General features: G+C 40.0%; 1 pseudogene; it reads right to left on the bottom strand.

The window, feature by feature from the left end:
• Window positions 1–1,503: 1,503 nt before the first annotated feature.
• Window positions 1,504–1,576, bottom strand: LOC129501124 (U4 spliceosomal RNA; annotated as a pseudogene).
• Window positions 1,577–12,400: the final 10,824 nt, after the last annotated feature.

A 12,400-nucleotide genomic window follows, 5' to 3' on the forward strand; every position in this document is an offset into this window, starting at 1 on the left:
AAAACTATTCAAGGATTTTCCAGTAAAGATCACTGAAATTATTGAAGACAGCAACTGGTAAAAGAGGATTTTGATATTGATAGAAAAGGAGAAAATGGAACACATTTTCTTTTTTTTCCAATTTGTTAAGATTTTATTTATTTATTCATTAGAGTCACAGAGAGGCAGAGACACAGGCAGAGGGAGAAGCAGACTCCCTGTGGGGAGCCCGATGTGGGACTCGATCCCAGGATCCCAGGATCCCAGGATCATGACCTGAGCCAGAGAAAGACACTCAACCACTGAGCCACCCAGGTGCCCTAAACACATTTTCAAAGGCATTTTCATTTACCAAAAATAGAACCTTAGGGGCAGTCACACACTAGATTTGGCAGTGAATATATTCAAAATAGAAAAACTTAATTCAAACCCAATTTGAATATCCCAGCAGAACTGAGGAATCCCTATTCTTGCTGTAAGAAAATTATTTTTCCAATGTCCCAGGATCTTGCGGTATCCCTTGCAATTTCCTTATACCCTGCCTATACCTAAATGATAAAGAGGGACCTAAATAGAGCCTTTATTAATCTCTCTTTGAGCTTCAAGCTTCTCAAAATATGAGAGCATCATCTCTTTCTTGCTGGTAGAGTCCTTGGAGATTCTTGTGAAACCCAGTGTTGTTCCTTTGTCTACATCAGGGATTGGGCCTTATCAGTGGCAGGGTCACATTATTTTTATTTATGGTCCAGCAGAGTGTCCAGCCCACAGTAACTAGTTAATACAAGTTTAATAAATATATAAACAAACAAACTCAGAGTAGGTAGAATCAAAACATATAACAAGCAAGGGAGGGAGAGAAAACATATTTGTCAAAGGAGTGTACTCTGTGTGAATCTAAAAAGTAATACACTCCATCCCCAATATTATGGAACATGGGAATAATATAGGAAGCTGTATGTCTTTCAATTCTTTTCAGATAAAACTTGACCTGTAAGGGTAAGAGCCCTGTTTAGAGCCTTCTTTTATCTTTTCAGTTTTCTCTTTCAGTTTTATAAACTTAAGAAGGCATTTAAACTTTTATATCCTTATTTCCTTCATCCACATAACAGGGGTAACAATACCTATATCTAAGTGTTGTTATAGGGGTTTAATGAAATTATGTTTCTAAAGTATTTAGTGTAGGGTCAGACACTGGGACAAAATCCAGTAAATGAATGCTTTTCTGTTTTGTGGGGTTTTTTTTCTCAAGGCATAATGATTTCCCAAAAGACATACGAAGTTGAAAATTAAGTCAATATAAAAGCTTAAGCCAATGTATGCTATGGATAATCTTTCCTCCTTTATTCAATATTATAAATCTTGTAGTCCAAACATGTTAGTCCCGTCTGAGTCCCATACACTTGGACAATTACTCAATCAATAATTATATGTTGGCCATTCCCATCCTTTCCTCCTTCCTTCGTCAGCTAGGCTTCTGCCTCAGGGCCTTTGCACTTCCTGTTTCTCTGTCTCAAAAGCTCTTCTCTCAGTTTTCAATTAGCAATAATCGTGCCTTGGATAAACCTCATTGGCTATGATACTGCCACTGCGCAAAGCTAAAAGCTCTTCTCCCAGATATTAACATGTCTCCATGACTCACTTTGCTCAGATTACTATGCAAGAGGTCTTCCCCTTTACTCACCTTTACTTTCCTTCATAAGCCTTATCACAATCTGGTATGTAGCATACCTACTCCTTGGTGTATTATCTGTCTTCCTAATCCCAATGTAAGATCCAGGAGTGTAGAGATTTGGTGTGTTCACTGCTGAGGCTCACTTTATAGAACAGTGCCTAGCACTTGATGGGCACACAATAAATACTTGAAGAATGAATGATTGAATAAAATTCTAGGAGTTGCAAGGATAGCAGTATGACATCACATCTTAATGACAGCATACAGCCTTCCTACATGCATTTGTCCATTTGTTTCTTCCCACCTACTGGAATATCCTAACTCCAATTATCAGATCCATATTGTTAAACTCCATGTTTTTAAAGTTAATCTTCAACTCCCAGCCCCAACTGTCAACTTTTCCCAGAAAGACTTGTTCATTCAGTGCAATTTTACATCAATATATCCCTTCTCTGACATCCCTTAGGATAAATAATTGAATGAAAGAGCTATGTGATGGATTGCCTATGTTTAGGAAGGATAGTCCGTACTTTGGTGGAGGCAATCTCTTTTAAATTGCTTCAGTCTCTAGTTTTGTAAGAACAAATACCTATAAACTCATCTGATGTTTGCAGCTCTGTCCTCCTTTTAGAGCCTCTTAGGCTGGCTCCATAGGTGAGGAGGGGCATGTACACTGCATGACTCAATTTCAAATATATTCACTTTTTGATTAGATAAGGGAAAGAGTATATATAATGTCATAATTCTATTCCAGACCCAGGAGACCTAAAAGATGACTCAGTCATCATGCAGAGGTGACAGGAACGTGAGGCATTTCCCAAGAGCCAGGGAATGAACAGAAATTTGGCTGTAGGATCAGATGATCTGGGTTCAAATTCTCCTTCTCCTTCTCAACGAGCTCTGTGTTCTTGAGAAATTTGTTTAATTTTTTCAAAATTCAGTTTTCTTCTCTGAAAAATGATAATATTTGGCCAACTTGCCACATAAGGATGATCTAGTGATTTGCTGTCTGTGAAATGGCTTCATGAGATATTAAGAGTTTTATATTAAGTAAAATTTACCTCTTATGTATTTTATGCCCAGATGCTGTGGTTTTAGTAAATAGCTCCTGCATATCATAGCTAGGCAAACACCTAGGTAAGGGCTTTGATAGAACTAGAAGCTACTAAGCTTATTTGCCAGGGCTGCCATGACAAAATACCACAGATTTGGTGGCTTAAATGACAGAAATTTATTGTCTCATGGGGCTGAAGGGCAGAAGTTCTAGGTCAAGGTGTCTGCAGTGTTGGTTCCCTCTGGGAACTGTGAGGGAGAATCCATGCCTCTCTCCAAGATTCTGGTGTTTTTCCAGAAAACATCTTTGGCTTCAGAAGCATCACCCTGATTTCTGTCTTCTTCATGGGGCATTTTTTCTACGTGCATATGACTGTCTTCAGATTTTCCCTTTTTGATAAAGACACTAGTCATAATGGATTAGGGGCCACCCTAATAACGTCATCTGAATTTAACTAGTTATATCTGTAACAAAGTGGTTAGGACTTCAACATATGAATCTTGGGGAGACGCAATTCTACCCATAACAATTGTGTACCCAGAACCCCCTGCCTGATCAGATTCTTGAGAGGCAAAACTTTGTTTCTGAATTAATCTAATGTATCTTCCCTTAGGATAAGTACTCTTTCCTCCAGCCAATAGACTTCTGTGATAACTTTCCTGGACAGCAGTGGTGAAAGGAAGAAAGAAGAGCAGCCTGCCCCCTGGGAAATAACACTCTATCACTCCCACTGTTTAGAATCACCGGCATAAGGTGACTATGCAGAGTAACTTTTAGTTGGTTTTATTGTTTTTTTTTTTTTTTTTAGTTGGTTTTATTGTTGTTGTTAAACCCTCTACAGACAATGCATCCCTTTATTGCCAGCATCTAGGGCCTATTGCTCTCACTTTCCTGCTCTTGATAAACCATCACCAGACCTGCCCAGATAATCAGCTCATAGCAGGAACTGCATTAATAATTTCCCAGGAGGCTTCTCAGTGGCGATGCAAATAGTTTTACCAAGACTCATCCACAAGTGAGCACACATGCCCAGATATGCTTGTTAAGAAAAATAATCCAGAACTTATACAAGAGAGTACACATAGTCTTTCAAAGACATACTGGGGTATAGTTTAACAAGCCCATACAAAGACTATTTAACTGTCTGTGGGAATGTACCTTTTATGGCTCTGCTCTTCTACTATTAATTAAAGACCCAGACTCCATGAAGTTACATGTTAACTTGCAGGTTTTGTCTAGCTGAGATGCAAATAATTCATGTCCAGTAGAAAAGATAACCACGTTAAGGCATATACTTAGCAGTATTATTATAACTTTCCTTCTTAAATGCCTATAAATACCCAGTTCCTCAAAATATTCTTTTAATCAAATTTATCATCTTAGTGGGGTCATAATTAATGAGTTAATACAACTTTGACACCAGTCAAAATGCACCAATCTGCAATAGAAGAATGTGCTGCAGTCACATCCCAATTTTTATAGTGTGTGGCTCATGTCCACTAGAACTGCTCAATGTTCTGAAGTTTGGTAGATGAAGACACGGATATTTCTTCTGTTGAAGATATTTCTACTTCTTCTCTCCTTCTCACTCCAGCCCTTGTCAATGCCTCTTCAGGTCAATGTTCCCCGGTCAGGGCAGGAAAGAGCAACAGAAGAGGGAAAGGGTAAGTTTTGTTCAATACCTGCACAAAAAGATTTAAAATAACATTTTTGAGGATGTGAGGATGATCTGGCTGCAACGTCTGTCACCTCGTTGATCACTAGGGTTGATTTGTGTGATCTGCCTGGCTAGGTGGGTGTTCCCTTCCTTTCTCTTCATTCCATGTGCATCCCTTGAGAAGCCGCATGCTTGGTCAAGGAGGATGACCCTCTTGGATAGAGGAAGACCATTCTTCAGTCAAGGGTTTAATAGTAGCTGTACACCCCTGCTGGAATCTCCAAACAAGCTCTCAAGGTCCATTTGTAGGAGAATGTAGGGTAGTCAAGCTTCTAAGACTCCAGACACATCCCAATGAGATGCTGCATGTGGTAGTCTGCCTTTCTTTTAAAATAAATAAAATAAGTAAGTAAAAGAAGTAAAAGAAAAAAAAAGGAGTAAGTAAAAGAAGAAAACTTTTGAGTAGAAAGTATAGGTTTTCCCTGCTGTCTGAAAGTCAGGATGCCTGGGTGGTTCAGTGGCTTAGCGCCTGCCTTCAGCCCAGGGCATGATCCTGGGGTCCCATGTCGGGCTCCCTGCATGGAGCCTGCTTCTCCCTCTGCCTATGTCTCTGCCTCTCTCTGTGTGTGTCTTTCATGAATAAATAAATAAAATCTTTAAAAAAATGAAAGTAGAGTGTCCTATGAACCCTTTCATAAGTCCAAATAGTGTAAAGCAAAGAAGCAATTACCATAACTTATCTGGAATTTTTTTGAGTGCTTCTAGACCCCCAAAATAACCTCTCCTGAGGGTTTTCTAATACCCTAAGACACATCTTGCTAACGGATGCACAAAATAAATTGAGATAAAGCACTGATGATTCCAGACATATTCAAAGCTCTGGCGGTTTTTGATGCTAAGTGATGAGTGTGGTTCCCAGGAAGGAATGGGTAGGACTGCTCTTGCTCGCTGCTTGGGGTGCATGCTGTCTCTCTACTGTTTCACTGCGAAGCAAAAGCTACATGCTATTTTTGCTTTTCACTTTTTCCACAAAAGCAAACATCCTCTTGGGATTTCTTTCAGTTAGGAAAAGCAGGTACTAACGTAGGTCTTTTGTAAAAGTGAAATGGCATTAACATGAACTTTGAAAAGCTGGGGTGTGGGGGAGACCAGTAGAGTGAAACATCTTCTAGTTGTACTGTATTCTTGCTGCATGATGAATGTTAATTTCTGGGCAGTTGGTGCCTGAATGGAGAGAGGGCTATGAACTCTTACTGGTGGAAACTCAGAAAAGTGACTAACTGGGAGGGCTGTCACTGGAAATTCATTTCCTCTAGAACTTTTTCCAGGATACCTGAGTATGTAGCTTCCTGTTTTTCCAAAAACCTAACGAAGGAGATTGATCATGAAAAGAGGACAAATTCTACATTTCATTGAAATTAAAGCTTCTTTTTCAAGTTCCCAAATTGGTCATTGCTGTGTGCATTGCCAAGTTTTGGTTGTATAAGAGGATTGTTAAAATGGAAGCTTTGGTAGAGACCCTTATGCACTAAATATCAGATCTCAAAGTGAGTTGCAGCACATCACCCTGTAGGACTTCAAAGAAGAGAATCAAAACTCAATTACTCCCCTAACCTTGTCAGGACTATAAAAGGGTCTAGATAGGAGGAGATAAGGGGAAGATTTGTGCTGAGCCCTACCCACCATCCCTTCCCTAAGGGATGCTTCCTCTTTAGAGAGGCTGTACCAAAACTACTCTGAGAGCTTGTCTTGTGTCCCCTGAGCTCAGAGCACACAGTGATTCTTCGATGTGGAATTTTAGCTTATCAGTAAAAAGTAGTTCTTCCATCTTCATCTCCATGGGTGGAGTATACCTCCCCTGCCTGGATTTATCAGATTTATCACTCTACCATGTGAGTCAATTTGTAATGGGATGTTAACAGATGTGATTCGAGCAGGGGCTTGGAATACACTTGCATGGTTGGGCATGCCTTCCTAATGCCTCTGCCTTTGACACAAGAGAAACATGCCTGGCTAGCCCCCTGGTCCAAGGAAAATGAAAGACATGTGGAACAGATATGCTCCAATCAATCTAGGTATAAGCACAAACTATTGTTCTTTTAAATCACCAAGGTCTGGAGTAGTTCATTAAGCAGCATCATCGCAGTCAATGCTGACTAATATTTTGGCTAATTGCTTTGATGGTAGAGAAAAGGGGGGTTGCTGCTTGCTACAATGGAATCAGTCCCCACTCTCTGTTTGCCTGGAGAGATGCCCCATTGTTTTCTGTGGATTGAACGTGTGCTGTGTGCTGGAAAGAGACTGTGTGCATAGGGATTGTGTCAGGCAAGGCTGAGGGATTTGGCTGATAAAGAAATGATGATCCCTTATTGGATTCAAACTGTTTATTACTCACATAGCAAAAACCAGAGTAGCAAATGGGTTAGTTTCCTGTGTCCCTTGTTCCACTGGATGACACCAGAGCAAAAAAGGTGCTAGATGATTACATGAATGATAAAGCATTCCTAGTGCTACCAAGCCTGTGCCCGGCTGTAGCTAAGCGGTTTTATAGCTTGCAGCTGTATCCTAAGCAGGAGCACAACAGAAATCCTCATACCTTGTCGGAATCCGGGAGGGAATGAGAAGCTGTCTCATGACAGCCTCCTGGGAAGATTGGGAGGCAAGTGAAAGATGGTTCTCCCAGCCGTTCCTTCCACTCCGTGTATTATCATTAGTCTTTCAGCTCCAAAAAGTGTTTGAATGGACTGCTACCAGAAGTATTTTCAGATTCTGAAACTGCAAGCACATTTTCAAGTGCCAAGATGAAATCTACTGTAATAATAAAAACTAGCTCCATTTATAATTACAGAGATTATCAGAGATCTTTTTAAGGCATAGCCATGGATAGAAGTAATCACAACGCAGAAAAATGTCTCCCTTTGCTTGTGCAGTATGTATATTTCTCTCACAAAAAGACTTGCTTATAGACTACCGTGAATAAAATCTCTTCTGGATAAAAGTTCACAAATAATAGTGAATTTTGGCAGAGGCTCCATGGTTGAGTTGGACTTTGTGAAAAAAAAAATTTCTACTTTTAGGGGAGATAATACAAATACAAATTTTAGTAAATGCTTGCATAAAGGTGCAGGCAGTATTTATTCAGGGTTGAAGCAAAGCACAGGCAATTCTATGGAAAATTTGACTGTCCTGTCCATATTTTGCAAAAATGCTATTCAAACGGCATGTGATGTCTTTTCTATTGACATCAAAGTAATTGTCAGGAAATTTTTCTTGTATTTCAGGCATTTATATTGTTTGAACTGAGCAATTAAAGGATTTTTGTTATTTTGATGGTATTTAGTCTTCAAATACTCTCACATTCAAAAAGCCCATCTTCAGTTTTATTTGAAGCACTGAAATCATATTTTAATTCTGAAGGAAAGGTCCTCCAAATTCTTGTTGACTTTTTAAGTAATCTATTGAATGAAGTCTACTTATTTTTTCTTACAGTTTTCAGTATCTTTAGCAATGGAATTATGCAAATGGGAGGAAAAGCAAATAGCATTATTAAAGACTCCATTGCTTACAGAAACTCATTGAATGTGTTAAAGAAATGACAGAAAAATTTATCTCTTTAAGTGTCAAAGCTGCTCTTAAAAAGACAAACTTCCTTATGAACAGGAACAGAAATTCTGACTTGAAATGGATAATTATCACTGCCATGACTTACCATGACTATCTTTTGAAATGGATTTTATCCCCTGGAGAATTCGATTATGTTGTGTGGATGTTACTAAATACTCTTACAGCATGTGTAGTGTTGAAGAAAGGTGGATTAAAAATTGATGATCATGCTCGTCTTTTATTTTTGTTTTTGGTCAGTGGACATTTAAAAAATTATTGAAGAGATTCAATGCAACTGTGAAGAATGGAAAATCAAGTTACATCATGAAAGATGGCATTATGCATTGCAGGAAACCAAATTTGAGGGGCAATGCCTAGAGTTGTCAGTTTTCTGTAAGCACGTGGTTAGTATCACCGCCCACAATGCTACTGTTGTGCGTTAATGAATGTTCAGTAGACAAAAGAGCAAAGTAAGTCCGATGGGACCACTGAAATGGCACATAATAGAAGCTATGTCATGGGCACAGAGTCTATAATAGCAAGAAATTTTATAAGCCAATTCTGCAAAACAAGTAACTGGTCAGGCTAGCCAAATCATCAGAGAAATTTAATTAAAAAAAGAAGTATGCAATCTAGATACTCATCAGCTTTGTCAGATAAACAACAAGTAATGTTTAAGTATAATGTATCCCAGACAATATTTTTTATTACAATTTACAATGCATGGGCAATTCAAAATAATTAAAACGTACCTGGGTATTACAGATTTTTATTTGCTTTATCTGACAGCCTCAGGGAGGAGTCAAATGGAGGGTGACTCAGGGCTCTCCTAAGCTGTCCAATTTACTTAGGAGCCAATCTTTAGCAGAAGCAAAACATGAAATAAAAGTATATGTGCTAGGGTAGCCCAGGTGGCTCAGTTGGTAAGCATCTGACCTTGGCTCAGGTCATGATCTCAGGGTCTGGGGATTGAGGCTGGCTTTAGGCTCCAAACTCTGTAGAGGGAGTCTGCTTGTCCTTCTTCCCATCCCCTTGATTGTGCTCTTTCTCTCAAATCAAGAAATAAAATCTTTAAAAAAAATAGGTAGGCGCTAGAATGCTGGAGGTTGCCTAGTCCAACAGAAGAAATCTCATCACTCTGGATGGCCTGTTATAGCCATCTCAATAGCCTAACCTCAGAAAGTTCCCAGTAGACGGTCAATGCACTTGTTGCATAATCTCTCAATACCTTGTAGACATTTTTTTAAAGTCACAGCTCCCATAAAACTCCTTTTTGGCTCTTGATGACTGTAGACAAACTTAACCTCATGCTCTGGAAAATGCTTCCCTTGAAGGAGTTTGCTTTGAGCACCGAGGAGGAGTGTGGAATCCATATGCCTGAAGCTCGCCCATCCCTGGGGGCAGTTAAAGACAGAGTTGCATTTTTAGTGTTTCTTAAGTAGCAGCAGCATTTCCAATAACATATTCTCTAGTTAGAAGGGGTAAACTTCATTCAGAGAAATGTTCTCTAGGGCTTCCTGTTTTTCTAAAATGCTTCTCCTAATGGTCTCTCAAAAAATTACGTTTTCCGGTCCTGTTTTAATTTTACACCAAAACACATGTTGCTGTATGTATCCTTGCATGATGTGGGGTTTAGCCAAATCCTTAGACCATTGTTTTGGCTGCCAGTTACCATTAGGAGAAGTGATAAGGAAATCAAGAACAGCAGGTGAGAGTCACAGCAGAAATAGGACAGCCCTTCAGGTAGCAGGGATTCTTTTACAACGGGATGCTCTCTAAGGGAGGATACATAGTGCGTCTAACCAGGAGCCTAGAGGTGCCTTGGATGCAATTTGAGTGGAGTCTTAAGTGGAAGTAAAATTCCTGATACACTGGTGAGAGAGAGAGAGAGAGAGAGAGAGAGAGAGAGAGAGAGAGAGAAAGAAAAGAGAAAGGAAGGAAGAAAGAAAGAAGGCAGGCAGGCTTTGGTAGAGAGAGCAGTGGATTGATGCTCTTATAAACTTGTGTTATGACAGATCTGAGTTCAGGTTTTGGCCAAAAAAAAAAAAAAAGAAAAGAAAATAGCTCCTTCAAATGTATTTCTTCTCTCTCTCTCTCTCTCTCTCTCTCTCTCTCTCTCAGAGAGAGAGGCAGGGAAGGGGCAGATGGAGAGGGAAAGAGAATCTTAAGCAGACTCCCTGCTGAGAAGGGAAGCCGAGGAGGCCAGGATCAATCTCATGACTCTGAGATCATGACATGCCTGGAAATCAAGAGTCAGACACTTAACAGACTGAGCCACCCAGATGCCCCAAATGTGTTTCTTCTTTTGGAAATGAGGTGAGAGGGATGCCTTTTTCACAAAACTACATGAGGACTAAACACACAGCCCTCAGTAAATGCTATTTGTTTTTCCTTCTGTTTAATCATGTCTCTGTAAAGTCATGCAATCTACAAATATTTATTGAGCACCAACCTTGTGTTGGCTAAAGAAAGACAAAAATGCAAGCTGTGCAATAAAATACATGTGTTTATTTGGGGTCTTAGAGATTGCAATCTGGGAGACACAGATTCGACATAATCAGAAAGGGAGCTCCAGAGAGACAAAGAAGGTTGAGGTTTTATAAGGGAACATGGAATCTATGTAAGTTGTTTTGAACAAAATGTCCGGTGTAGCTGCAGTTCCACTAACCTCTGAGTGATTGTGTGCTAGGTGTGGCGTTAGGTGCAAAGTCCATTTATGCCCATTTTAACATAGCACCCATATCCTGGCTTTTTAATTTAATTTAACTTTTATTTATTTTATTTCTTTTTAGAGAGGGAAAGAAGGAGAGAGAGAGAGAGAGAGAGAGAGAGAGAGAGAGAGAAAGAATGAGGGCAGAGAGAGGCGGAGGGAGAGGGAGAGAGAAAATCTTACGTTGGCTCCACGCACAGTGCTGAGCCTGATGTGAGGCTCGATCTCACAACCCTGAGATCATGACCCGAGCTGAAACCAAGCTGCTGGCACTTACCTGACTGAGCCACTCAGGCGCCCCTTTTAAAAATTATTTATTTTTTTAGAGGGTGGGAGAGCCCATGTCTTGGGTTTGGGGGGAGGTCAGCAAAGATGCCAAGAATTTGAGACAGAAGATGTGCATGAGCCTCACTTCTTCAATGTCCTCCCGGCTGCATTTTAAATAACCCTCTTAGCAACACTTCCTGTATTCTCCTCTTTGTCACATGTGATGGCACTCTTGTAGGTGTCAGATGTACAATGAGGACCAAACTCCATACTTCCCAAATCAAAACCTCTGAATACCATGATTCTCACCTTTTATTGCATTTACACTGGTAGATGAGACAGACATGCATTAGACCTGAGACCTAGAGTATAGCTGGGATGCTTGACAGGAGAGAAGAGTATGATGCTGTCAGAATATTAGGGCACTCAGGTAAACTTTCCCTGAGAAAGTTAAGACTGAGTGTAGATTCAGTATGAGTAGGAGACAGCTATGCCAGCAGGAACTAGTGTTGCAAAGTCAGGAGGGAGCAGGAGGCCTCCCCAGGAAAGGAGGAAGGCCGTCAAGGATGAAGCATATTGGAAAATACAACGCAAAGTGGGAAGGGTTAGCAGATGGGTTGGTCTTATTGGCAAAGCTGAAGTAGCTGGTATCAGAACACTCCTATCAGCCCTAAAATTCAGCACACACAACTCCATGTTCCACCACGCTGACCCTTTGTGGACTGACTCAGTGCATAGCAATGGATTAGATTTTCGTTAATGGTCACTCAATTCAATTATTCATTGACCAAAGTAACCAGATCATAAACAATTATTTCAGTCTTCTTAAGAACACATTAGCTTGATTACAGCAATAATTGCGAAAGATGACCCAGTTAATTTGTTTAGGGGAAAATGGGTTTTCCCATATATGTAAGACTTAATGTAACCTAATATGGTTTGGTTAGAATCTAGTTGGAAATGGAAAGATGTGTTCATGACAAGCTAGTTTAGGTTTTAAAATTATGTCTTTGTTTATGATCTTGTAGTACTGATCTCATATTGACCTGACATGACCTGATATATTATGCATGGCTTCCAGGGTCCGAGGATATGTCCATATATCTATCAGAGAGTCTTTAGCAGCGCTGCAAACCCTGAGTGTTTAACAGAACAAGCTACGGTACTATGGTGTGAGAAGGCTAAGACCATTGCTATGCTGTTTATCTCCAGCTATAGTTTGATAGATCAAGACTGGGATTTGGAATCATCCAAACTGGAGTTTGAATCGTGGTCAAGGGGCCGTGAGGGGTGTGACTTTGGACAAATGGCCTAGGTTGAATGGAGCCTTAGGTTCCTCATCAGCAAAATGGGGATCAGAATTCCTATTTCCTATTCCTATTTAATCTTGAGATTAAATGAGATTAGATACACAGAAGCAGACAGCTAACGAGTATTTACTACTTTATCTTCTTCCTC

This window comes from Nyctereutes procyonoides, unplaced genomic scaffold (genome assembly GCF_905146905.1).
Source record: "Nyctereutes procyonoides isolate TBG_1078 unplaced genomic scaffold, NYPRO_anot_genome, whole genome shotgun sequence".
NCBI lineage: Eukaryota > Metazoa > Chordata > Mammalia > Carnivora > Canidae > Nyctereutes > Nyctereutes procyonoides.